Genomic DNA, 12,067 nt, shown 5'->3' with positions numbered 1-12,067 from the left:
AAAAGGAGATGTAGAGCTGAATATTGTCAGCGTACTGATGACACAAAGCCCCACATCCCCTGATGACCCCTATCAGCAGCCTCATATAGATGTTAAACAGCATTGGAGAGATAATTGAGCCCTGTGGAACCCCACAATTGAGGCTCCACGGGGCCGAGAAACTCTCTCCAATCTTCACTCTCTGGGGACGGTCCTTCAAGAAGGAGCGGAGCCAGGCAAGAGCAAGGCCACCGATTCCCAGCTTGGAGAATCCTCCCCAGGAGAATACTGTGGTCGATGGTATCAAAGGCAGCTAAGATATCAAGGAGGACCAGTAGAGTATTGAAGAGTATTGATCGTACTGTATTGATGATGGTGACACGGTGAGTCCAATATAGATGGAGATCACAAGCCTAGCGAACGCTGGTATATGCCATCACTGGGAAATCTTGGAAGCAAAAAAATATTATGCACTTGATCATGGCTAAGATGGATTGCTTCTTTGATCTTGCTATCAAAGTTCTAACAAAGGCATTACATGCATTGATCCAGGCTCTGCAGTGGTTTTCTGTGACTCAGCAAATCTGCCTCTGTGATAAATGTTGACACGGAAAGGGGGAAAACATTTGGAGAAATATGGATGCAACATATTTGAACTAAACGATCATTTACCCACTTCTGTCATTTTGACTCTTGGTCTTACAAGCCTTTATTTTATATATCCAGAGAGACATTTATCCAGAATCTCATCCTGTTTGTCAAACCCGTGTTTATTGCTTTTTCCCCCTTCAGCTTCCTAACATTCAGAACAGGGTACACAGCTTATTTCATGTGCTCGTAGCAAGGCTGGAGGTAGATATAGGTATCATAACCGACCCTATGAGAAAGTGCAGGATCCGGCTAAGTGTACATTGTGGGAGTCATTGTGGCCTCTTATACAGCTCATATGATCTGAGTAGAAATAAGGCGGTGGCTGGATAGATATATGACAGGGCTGGGCAATTAATTTCTATAGGGGGCCACATGAAAAATCTGAACTGTGTTCGGGGGCCGAACCAACTGTCCTTAAAAATAGGCCCCCATTAGGTGGGTAGTAATAGGCCCCCATTGGATGAGGCCCTGAGGTGAACAAACTACAAGGCTGACATAGTTAATTCCCTAAACATTTTTTAGGACTGGAGTGACGACTGGTGGGCTGGAGAGGAGCGGCTCGGGGGCCGTATGTGGCCCACAGGCCACACTTTGCCCAGGTCTGATCTATGAGATGGAGCTCTGTTTGGGAGTTCAATTCCCTCAAGTGCTTCCCAGAAGAAGAGCTAATCTGTGTTGCTTTGGACAAGCTATATGTAACCTCAGAAGAAGAGAATGGTGAACTGTGCCTGAGTACCGTACACTTCAAAAATCCTAGAAAAGGTCACCATAAAGTCAGAACTAACTGGACAGCATGTAATTGTTTTTATTCTTAGAAATAAGGTCCATTTTGTGCTGGTTAGGGTCTGTTGCCCAACAGGAGAGAACACATTATGCATGTAGACGACCCCAGGTTCAGTTTTCCACATTTAAAAATATTAGATAGCAAAGGACATTGAACAAGTCTGCCTGTAGTGCAGTGACCTGGAGAACACCAAGCACATCTTTAGCCGGCTGTGGAACATATGTGTTCAAATTGCCAAAGCTGCATGCTTCAGGGACACCAGCTTCCAAACTAACTTTAAGTCAGAGATTCCCAAATGTTAGTTTCTAGATCTTTGTTGGGATTCACCTCCCAGAAATCCATGGCCAGTGATGAGGAAGTCAAAGTCCCGTGTTATCTAGAAAACCTATTTTCCAAGCCACTAGCTTAAGGGCATCTCTTGGCCATAGTATTCAGGCCATTAGATCACCAATCCATGAATCACAGTAACAGGTTCTTGCCCTCCACAAAAGGGAGGGAATTGGCTTGTTAGGCATATTAGCTCATATAAAGTACCCTTGTCATAGCTGGGAGAATAGCGCCCCAGAGCAAAAGCAGCTCCAGAAATAGAAAGAGCCAAAAATGAGAAAAACAAAAACAAAAGAAGGAAACCGAAAGTGGTCAGATGTCCCTTTTGATTTTGAAAATGGACACTGTGGGGATACAAAATAGTACAGGAAAGTTCTGTAATGTGCTGAAAAGATGAATAGTGTTTTCCTTTTTTTTTTTTTGGCACGGGATTTTTTTTAAAAAATGGAATCTCACACAATATATGTGCAAATAATCCTTGGAAAGCCATAGGTGCAGAGATAAGACTTCACCCCTGCCTGTCCTAGAAAGTCTGTAAACGCCTTGTGAAACTGAATGGCCAGCCCTATAAATGGAAGGCGGATCTACAGAAGTCCGGAAAACATGATGGCAATGCGGTACAATCCTGATCAAAGCAGAGGCTAGGATTAACGCATCAAAACCTTATCAAAATAAGGTGTTACTTATGAGCTATTACAATTTTAAGCAACTATCTGAAGAACTATTTAATCATTTTTAACATCAGCATTTCACTTCACTTCTTTGGGGACAGTTGAAGGAGGTAAACCATATTTAGTTATGCCAATTGATTACTCTTTTTTTATTTACTGCAGCTCAGCAGAAGTTGCCTTTCTTCCAGTGGCTTTCTCTAACATCTAAATGTAACACACTCTTGACAATTGACTTAATGATTCTATATTATTAATTATAAATGTATTAATGATTAAAAACTTAAGTTTTATGTTAATGTCTTCATACTGACATATTAGATTTAACACTAATGTCCAGAATCCCCTGGCCATAGACTGCTGGAGGCATCAACTGAGTACCAGTTGCTTCTGACCCTGGGGTGCTGATCTTCCAGGGGTAGTTTGGCCCTACTGGGTTGAGATGTTTTTTCTCCTTGATGTCACCACTGTGCTGATGCTCTCCTTGCCCTGGTTGAGAAGATGTCCTCAGCCCCACTGCACCCAACATCCCTTCACACTGTTCTTTTAGGCCATTGGGAAATTTTGCTGTGTTGTGTTTGAGAGAAGCAGTGTGTGTAGCAAATAAAGTTCTGAAATTTAAAGCTTCTCAGGGTCAACCCAAATGGTGAGGGAAATGTATATTTCCTCAGACTAACAGATATCCCACATGAAACTGGATCTTTTTAGAAACCGGTGCTTCAGCAATCCAACTTACAAATAATCCAATTTCCATTTGCCTTTCTGTGACAAATGATAAAACAAAGCATGCTAAGTGCAAGAAATACAATTGAGGAGAGTAATCTGACAAATAGATATCTTTTACCATTTGCAGGAGCAAATAAATTCTAAATACGCACTAAGCTTTTTACCTTGTCTGACACATAGGCAGAAAACTCATGGATGTCCTTGGGCTAGTCCCTCTCAATCTGCCAGACCTCCTTCAGAGGGTGGTTGTGAGAGATGCAAAAATGTTTTCACCAGGTCTTGGATATTTGACTTTCCAGTGCTGAATATTTCTAACATTCCAGCTGAACCCATTTGTTCATAGCTACAGGAATGATGCAATATAGATTCTAGCTGAAACTGTTCAAGAGAATTCCTTAGACAAGAGGAAACTGAGTTTGTATGCGTAGTTTCTTGCAGATCTATCTACATTCCTTCCCATATTAACAGGTGCAGGACTACTTAATTCTTCCTCTTTCCAGCAGTACTTGTCAGGTTTATATTGCTTGTGATATCATAAATCCACCTCTCTCTGAAGGAAGTTTGAAAAAAAGGGGGGGAATTTTTCAGAGAACAAACATTCAATCAGGTTGAACTGCAAATTACTTTAAATCAGTGGTCCCCAACCTTGGGCCTCCAGATGTTCTTGGACTACAACTCCCAGAAGCCTTCACCACCACCTCTGCTGGCCAGGATTTCTGGGAGTTGAAGTCCAAGAACATCTGGAGGCCCAAGGTTGGAGACCACTGCTTTAAATCAAAACGATGGACATCTTGGATGCATCCTGAGGGTAGGGTTGATAGGAAAGTAACTTGGGATTCCAAGGGGAAGTAAAGTTGAAGATGAAGGGCAACTGAGATCACACCATCACAGATGCATGGATGGTTAAGAGTCAACACAATCAGAGGAAAAACTGTTGGATTTACGTATGTCCATGGCCTGCATAGATCCTAACCCTTCTTGTAACTACCAGATGCACATTAATATCACAGTCCTGATCATTCAGCAAACCTCTGGATGCTCTCTGAACATAATGGCCAAAATCCAATTGCACAACTGTGCACGTGCAACTCAAGGGGACATGCAAAGAATTGAACAATTCCATAGTGCATAGATTTCTAGGAAGTCAGTAACATCCTTCATTCTCTTGGTGCAGAACATGGCTGCATTTTATTTTTAGGCACTTGATACCTCTAGCCCACTGGGTATATGTGAAATTGCTGTCCCTTGTTAAGTACTGTGGGCAAGAAGATGGCAACAGATTGAAGGATACAGGAAATGGTGCTGCCTTAGCATTATCCTGCATTTTTTTGGAATGGGGGATTTAAAAATCTGACTCAATGGGCTTCCACTGTTGGCTTCCACTCTCACAGCCCTAGGGAAGCTGGCTGGCACCTGGACCAAATAACTACCTGTCCTTTTCTCTAGGGTCTTTCTGCAAGATGTAAATGGAAAACTCTAGACTACAGAGGGAGCCCTTTCCCAGAGGAAGGCACTAAAGGCAGGATGCAGAAGAGTTAGGGAGAGCCTGAACAGAGAAGCACATGTGTGCAATGCACACATGGATTCTCCTTTTTGATTCCTTACCAACTTTTCCCCTCTGTTTTGAAAGCAACCTTGAAAAATATAAATGCAAAGAGATAGAACTGTACAATTGGATTTCATTGTATTGACCCAAAAGAAAAGATGCATGCAATATATATGCAAATGATTTATATATATTAGGAGCACCTTGCCTCATTTATTTTCTACTCCTCAGGAAAAGTGTTATGACTATTGTATTGCCCGGCAAAATGGACCAAAGGCTTGTGACGATGGGCGAGGCCAATCTAGATAAGTTTCCAAAGATTATCGTTAGATCGTCCATACCTGACAGACTCAGAACCTGAGTTTGGAAAAGTCACATAGAACTCCCATTGTCCTCTACTGGTTGGGGGATTCTGTGAGCAACATGCTGTCGGGGAAAATGACTTTTTGTTAAGGCTACAGTGAGAAATTGCTAGGTGGACAGCTCACTGGTTTAGTGAGCTAGAGGCTGGGAGTTCAATTCCCTGCAGTGCCTGGAGAACAGCCAGTCTGTGTACCCATGAGCAAGCTGCACAGTCCCAAGATGCCCACAGAAGAGAGTAGTAAACCACTTTTGAGTACTCTCTATCTGGAAAAACCACGAAAAAAAGAAGGTTGCCATAAGTCAAAATTGACTCGCTGGCATATGACGATGATGATTACAGTAAAAAGTAGTCCACAGTGGTTTGGAAAAAAAAATATGCAACATAAATCCCAACTTCCATTTCAGTTTAGCATTCAGAATGGATGTAAATGTTCTGGACAAAATCTAGCTGAAGTGCCATAGTTGCCTGCCAACATTTGTGGTGCAAGCAGAGATTATGAATATCAACCACTAAAATGAATAGGGCTTCTGCTTGTGGAAGGAAGTATTGGATATTTCTTTGTGCAAACTCTGTACATGTTGGAAATGAAAAACAGGAGTCTACCACATGTGTCTACCGGGTTGACTACAGAATTGGCTATAATAGCTGGCTATAATAAGATACAGTCATTTATTTATTAGATTTATACCCTGCACCACCTGGCAGCCAGGCCACTCCAGGTCATGTGAAAAAGAAAGTACACCCTCTTTGAATTCTATGACATTATATATCAGGACATAATAAAAATCATCTGATCCTGGGCAGGTCTGAAAATCAGGTAAATACAAGAACACATAATATAATACACCTTGTCATGTTTTATTACACAAAAATAAAGCCAAAATGGAGAAGCCATGTGTGAAAAACCAAATACATTTTATGACTCAATAGCTTGTAGAACCATCTTTAGCAGCAATACTGCGAAGTAATTGTTTTCTGTATGACTTTATCAGTCTCTCACAACATTGTGTAGGAATTTTGGGCCATTCTTCTTTACAATGTTGCTTCAGTTTATTGAGGCTTGCAGGCACAGCTCTCTTAACATTCTGCCACAGCATTTCAATCAGGTTGAGGTCTGAAGATTGACTGGGCCATTGCAACACCTTGATTCTCTTCTTTTTCAGCCATTCTGTTGTAGATTTGCTGGTGGGCTTCGGATCACTGTCCTGTTGTATGACTCAATTTCATACAGCAAGCTTTAGCTATCAGATAGATGGCCTCACATTTGACTCTATAATGCTTTATTATACAGAGGAGTCAATTCAGTGACTGCAAGGTCCTCAGATCCTGTGGCTGCAAAACAAGCCCAAATCATCACCCCTCCGCCATAGCATACAAACGGTGCTTGACCGTTTGTATGCTGTGTTTGGTTTTCACCAAACGTGGCACTGTGCATTATGGTGAAACCGCTCAACTTTTGTCTCATCTGTCCAAAGGACATTGTTCCAGAATTCTTGTGGTTTGGCCAGATGCAGCTTGGCAACCCTAAGCCATGTTGCCATGTCCTTTTAAAAAAGAATAGACTTTCTCTTGACAAGCCTATTGAACAAACCATACTCAGATGGGATATATTTTTAAAAACACACACATACATGCAGCATACCATAACTTGTTTCATTCGACTGAATCACAACTAAACAAACAAGAAAAACAAGGCACGATCATTTTTCATTAGCATCTTTATCAATGATTCACTACCAAGAGAATGTAAATGATCTTTGGCCATCTGTTGGCTCCATTTGGTAGCAGCCCTGCCACCCCTACTTACCCATCTCTTGTATGAATGATACTCAGAGGGACATGGTATGCTGATGGCTGCCCCTTTGTAAATCATGACACACTACACAGGGGTGTGTGCCCAGTGTATTTGCATCTAGGATAAAAGATAGGCTGCATTTCATGAAATGAAATGTAGCAGAACAGCCATACACTCCCTACTTTGCATTTTTTTTCAAACTAAAAGTCTAGATCTTATAATGTCTTCTACCTAACAGGTACAGCTTTCATTATGAAACATCAAACATTGCAAAATCTCTGCTTTGAGTGTTAGCTTTCCAGAAAGTAGAGCAGAACAAACTTGTAAGCTAGGAGGCCCCTGACTCAGGTTTATGACTCAACCATGAATTCACAAAGCATTCTTAAGGAAACCACTCCATCTCATCATCAGTGTTTCTCTTTGCAATGTTTCTATTTTATAAGAATTAATTTAAGAACTAAAGGTGTGAACCTATGTGGAAGAGGATGTTGGGTTTCCTCCACAGAAGATTGTCATCAGTGAAAAAAAACCGCCTTAGCCTGGGAAAGTTAAAAATGAGGCCTGCTGCCATTGGTTACCTGAATAGAATGGACAGGGAGAGGCAGAGGAAGAGAGAAGGAAAGTCACATGGAGGGAAAAAGGGATGTCAAGCCTGAGGGTATCAGTTTGGATGTGAGGATGCAACATAGCAGGTAGTACAAAGAAGTTACACAAATGAGAATTCTTATTATCTGTACAGTCAGTCCTCTCTTGCATCCTAAAGGTACAGAGTTCCTTGTACAAGTATGGCTGACTCACTCTCTCTCTCTCTATCTCCCTCTTGCATTTCCAACAAGAAGCACTGTAGAAATGCTACCATAATTATTTATTTAGTACTTCTTTAAGCAGCTTCTTGAACAAAAGCTCAGAGAAGTCTATAATAAATAATGCATTGAGACTACAGCCTTTCTTTCTTTCTTTCTTTCTTCCTTTCTCTTTCTTTCTTTCTTTCTTTCTTTCTTTCTTTCTTTCTTTCTTTCTTTCTTTCTTTCTTTCTTTCTTTCTTTCTTTCTTTCTTTCTTTCTTTCTTTCTTCCTTCCTTCCTTCCTTCCTTCCTTCCTTCCTTCCTTTCTTTCTTTCTTTCTTTCTTTCTTTCTTTCTTTCTTTCTTTCTTTCTTTCTTTCTTTCTTTCTTTCTTTCTTTCTTCCTTCCTTCCTTCCTTCCTTCCTTCCTTCCTTCCTTCCTTCCTTCCTTCCTTCCTTCCTTCCTTCCTTCCTTCCTTCCTTCCTTCCTTTTTCTTTCTTTCTTTCTTTCTTTCTTTCTTTCTTTCTTTCTTCCTTCCTTCCTTCCTTCCTTCCTTCCTTCCTTCCTTCCTTCCTTCCTTCCTTCCTTCCTTCCTTCCTTCCTTCCTTCCTTCCTTCCTTCCTTCCTTCCTTTCTTTCTTTCTTTCTTTCTTCATCTGCTGGCTGTATATTTTAATCACAATGAGCCATCAAGCCATTTCCAACTTCTGGCAACCCTATGAATTAATGACCTCAAGATCCTATCATTAATGCCTCGCTCAAGCCATACAAACTCAAGGATGCATGTTGGTGCAAGAGAAAACATTGCAATGAAAAACAAAAACTCATGTTTAGTCACTGGAATCAGGTAAAAGGATTTGCAGGTGTGAAAAAAAGCCCCTCTCTCATAGACCTGGGATTAGGCACAGGAGCTTTGTATTCGTATCCCTGGGGAAACAAATATGAAGCGTGGCATCACAGGTGCCACAGTGGTTGGCTCCCTCCCCCAGAACCAGCTCGGACCACTCATCAGAGTTCACGTGGGGCACACATCCGTTATCGGTAACATGGCACCAATAGTGGACGTAGCCTGGCCGGTGCTTCCTCATCTCCCTATACTGCTGACCACTCTGGTGAGGAGGCAGGATGATGAGTTACTCCACTCAGTTGCTGAATGGTCAGCACTGCGGAGAGGTGAGGAAGCAGCTGGGCTACTTCTGTGATTGATACAATGTAGATGATGACGGCTACATGAGCCATGCTGCGGGCAATAAGTGGACCAGTCGGTTCTAAGGGGGAGGATCTAAAGAGATGAATATGAATATCCCATATGTACTCTGGATGGCTACCAGTCAGATTTGATAAGATTGGACTACTTGGACTAATAATCAGATCTGGAATAAATTATTGTCCAATTGTCTTTTCTATGTTTCAAATAGATAAGCATCTGGGACAGGGCATGGGATTAAGGGTGTTGAAAAGTTACCTTTTTTACTATAAATACCAGAATCCCCCAACCAGCATTATCTAATCTAATCAATGTGTTCTAATAAGTGTAAAATGTGGCAGGGAGAAACAAGAAGTACAGGGTTTTTTAAAGAAAAAAATCAGCAAAAAGGCATTTATAAATTTCAGGAGCACCTTTGCAATGTCCTTTAAAAGCTGCAGAAATGCAGTTTTTCAGTGTTGAAAACTGAATGCAAATACACATAAAAGTGTCATTCACGTAAAAAAAAAAATTAAGAAAAAGCTACCCGCTCATTCTACAGCTTTACCCCATGATTTAAAATTTACTTTCTTATTTATACTTTTCCCCAGCTGAATAGACTGCATAACAACTCCTGTTATTTGATTTGACATTCTATAAAGAGTATTAATAGTGCCCCAAGTAAAACAAGCTACATTAAATATTATTTCACAGAACATTATTTATTTATTCACTAAATGTTGCTCAGTTAACATAGCCATTCAATACACAAACAGATGATGACCTAATATGCCAGTGATACAGCCTAGAAAAAAATATATTCAATTTATTATTTTTTGTCTGTCTGTTTTTCTGTTTGCTTCTTTCATGAAGCAAGTTTTAAACTCACAGCAAACCCATGTCCCACTCCAGCTCTTGAATGTCACATTCAGTTATTGTTATATATCCCTAATTTTTTTGCATTAATTAGGGCTACACATCTAATTTCTATATATTTATTTATTTCTAAAAGGCACTGATCACATGGTAGGCAAAAGGAAAGGTACAGTCAAACACAGTTCTAAGATGATGATTAGGGGGAGTACATTAAGTGTATGTACAGTTCCTTTAGTTTTTCTTTTTTATGTAACTATAAATAAAAAACCTAAAAATAAGATGAGGATGATAATGCATATGAGTCATATAATGAGACAATCTTTGTAGTTACTCTGTGTCTAGACCAATCAACGATTCAAGAAAACAAACTTTATTTATTTAAAATCAAAATGAAAACAAACACACAGGGCAGTTCCATCACAGAAATATATACAATGCATAATTCTGCTTCATTTTTAAAATTGCAAATTATTGATGCATGGACTATTTGTTCTGCCAAAGACATGCAAATAAGAATAAATTCTTAGTAGCCTGTTCTAAGTACAAACGATACATGACAGATGCCCCCATGAGGCATTTCTTGAGTGTTGTGCATTTGTAACATTCCCAACTAACTAAACTCCTGAAATATTAAGGTCAACTTTATGGTCAATTAATACCTCCTTGGCTTCTTGCCATAAAAACATTTCTTTGGTTTGCTGTAATAAACTGTGAAATAACTGGTAGAAAATTTTAAATTCTTTCAAGAATCCTCTCTGTCCAATTTGAGTGGCAGATCACCCATATTTACCTGCATATAACAATGCAGCAACCTTAAAATCTTCTACAGCTAGGGAGAAATATGATCTTTTTAAGGATTTTGTAACATCATTAATACAGACAGTGAAGAAGGAAGGTTCTAAAATGCACCCTTGCCAGAAACCATGAATAGAAGAAAATATAGTTTTCTACCTTAACTTTAATTTTAGTCTTAGTACTGTATATGAGTTCTTAATTGCAATGAGAAGCCTGCTATCTCTATTTCTATGCAGCAGTTTAAACAAGAGGCAATCTCTGTATATTAAATTGATGCCGGAGGTTGAATCTGCAAAAGCTGATTACAGGTGATGGTTTGACTCTGCTGGGTAATTTGTGTGGAGGGGGCATATAGTAAAAGAGGGATCAATAGTGCTTTTAAAAAGCCTCCGTGCTTTTTGGCAATGATCTAAAAATCAATTGTCCATTCTTCCAATTTCTTTAACAAAAATCTAATAGAGAGCTAATAGCCTAATCAACCTACCATTTCCCAAGCAGGAGGAATTTTGAAAAGTCTTTTAACAGGAGAGATCTAGGATGCAAAGCCTGTTATTGACCTATTGAACTATAGTTTTTTCCCATTTTCCTTTAATATGCAAGTTCCTGAACCCCAAAAAGGGACTTCATGGACATCATTTTTGAAAACAATTTGTGTAATAAGAGATACATGTTTTTTACAATATTTCCCTCCATCACAATCCAAATCTACTGCAAAATTATTTTCTAAAATATAAAGCAAAGTGTGCCACCCCATAGTGGTTAAAACATTCAGGGCAATTTGCAATTTAGTTATACAGGCCACACATTCACCACCTCCCCCAGCATGCTGGGTACTCAGTTTAATAACCTTGGAAGGCTGAGCCAACTTAAATCTGGCTACTGGAGCCATTTGCGATCCAACTCAGTTTGAGAGCAGAGTCTTGATTGCAGTACTGCAGTTTAACTACTGTCCCATGAAGCTCCTTAGAAGTTTTGTGTTTGGTTTGGTTTTTTGAACTATACAGCTGGCCAAATTCCACAGTAAGCATGATCAGACTTCGAGAGTTATGTTCCAAAAGAGGAACATTTCAACCTCTGTAGATGGCTTGTGTATCATCAGAGTTACCACTTAGAAACAAATCAGAGGATTGAAATCTGCTGGTCTGCAGGCCAAACTATGCCTTCTAAAGATTGCTGGTAACACTCGGTACATCTCCATGATCTGGAGTGCCTGGCTGTGGAGCCAGAGGGCAGAAATATGAATGCTAGGAGTTTGCCTCCCAAGAAAGGTCCAGCTGAGATTACCTGGAGGGTGTGTGTTATGTGCCCTGCTACCTGTACAACCTTGAGCAAGATCCACATTGCCAGAGAGGCACCTGGGGAAGGAACAACATCTGAATACTTTATACATAGAAAACCAAGGAAGGGTTGTCATCAGTTATAACAGACCTGACAGCAGATAAATATTGATTCCATTAAGAGATGGCTGACCTCAGAACGGAATGAAAGGGACAGCAACTGGGCAAATAAGATTATCCTCAAGAGTCTTTTGACGGTCCAGATTTCAGACTCACCCAACCATCTACTCAAAACCATTCCCAAACACTCC

The sequence above is a fragment of the Pogona vitticeps genome, chromosome 3, assembly GCF_051106095.1.
Source record: "Pogona vitticeps strain Pit_001003342236 chromosome 3, PviZW2.1, whole genome shotgun sequence".
Taxonomy (NCBI): domain Eukaryota; kingdom Metazoa; phylum Chordata; class Lepidosauria; order Squamata; family Agamidae; genus Pogona; species Pogona vitticeps.
This window is presented reverse-complemented; position numbering follows the sequence as displayed.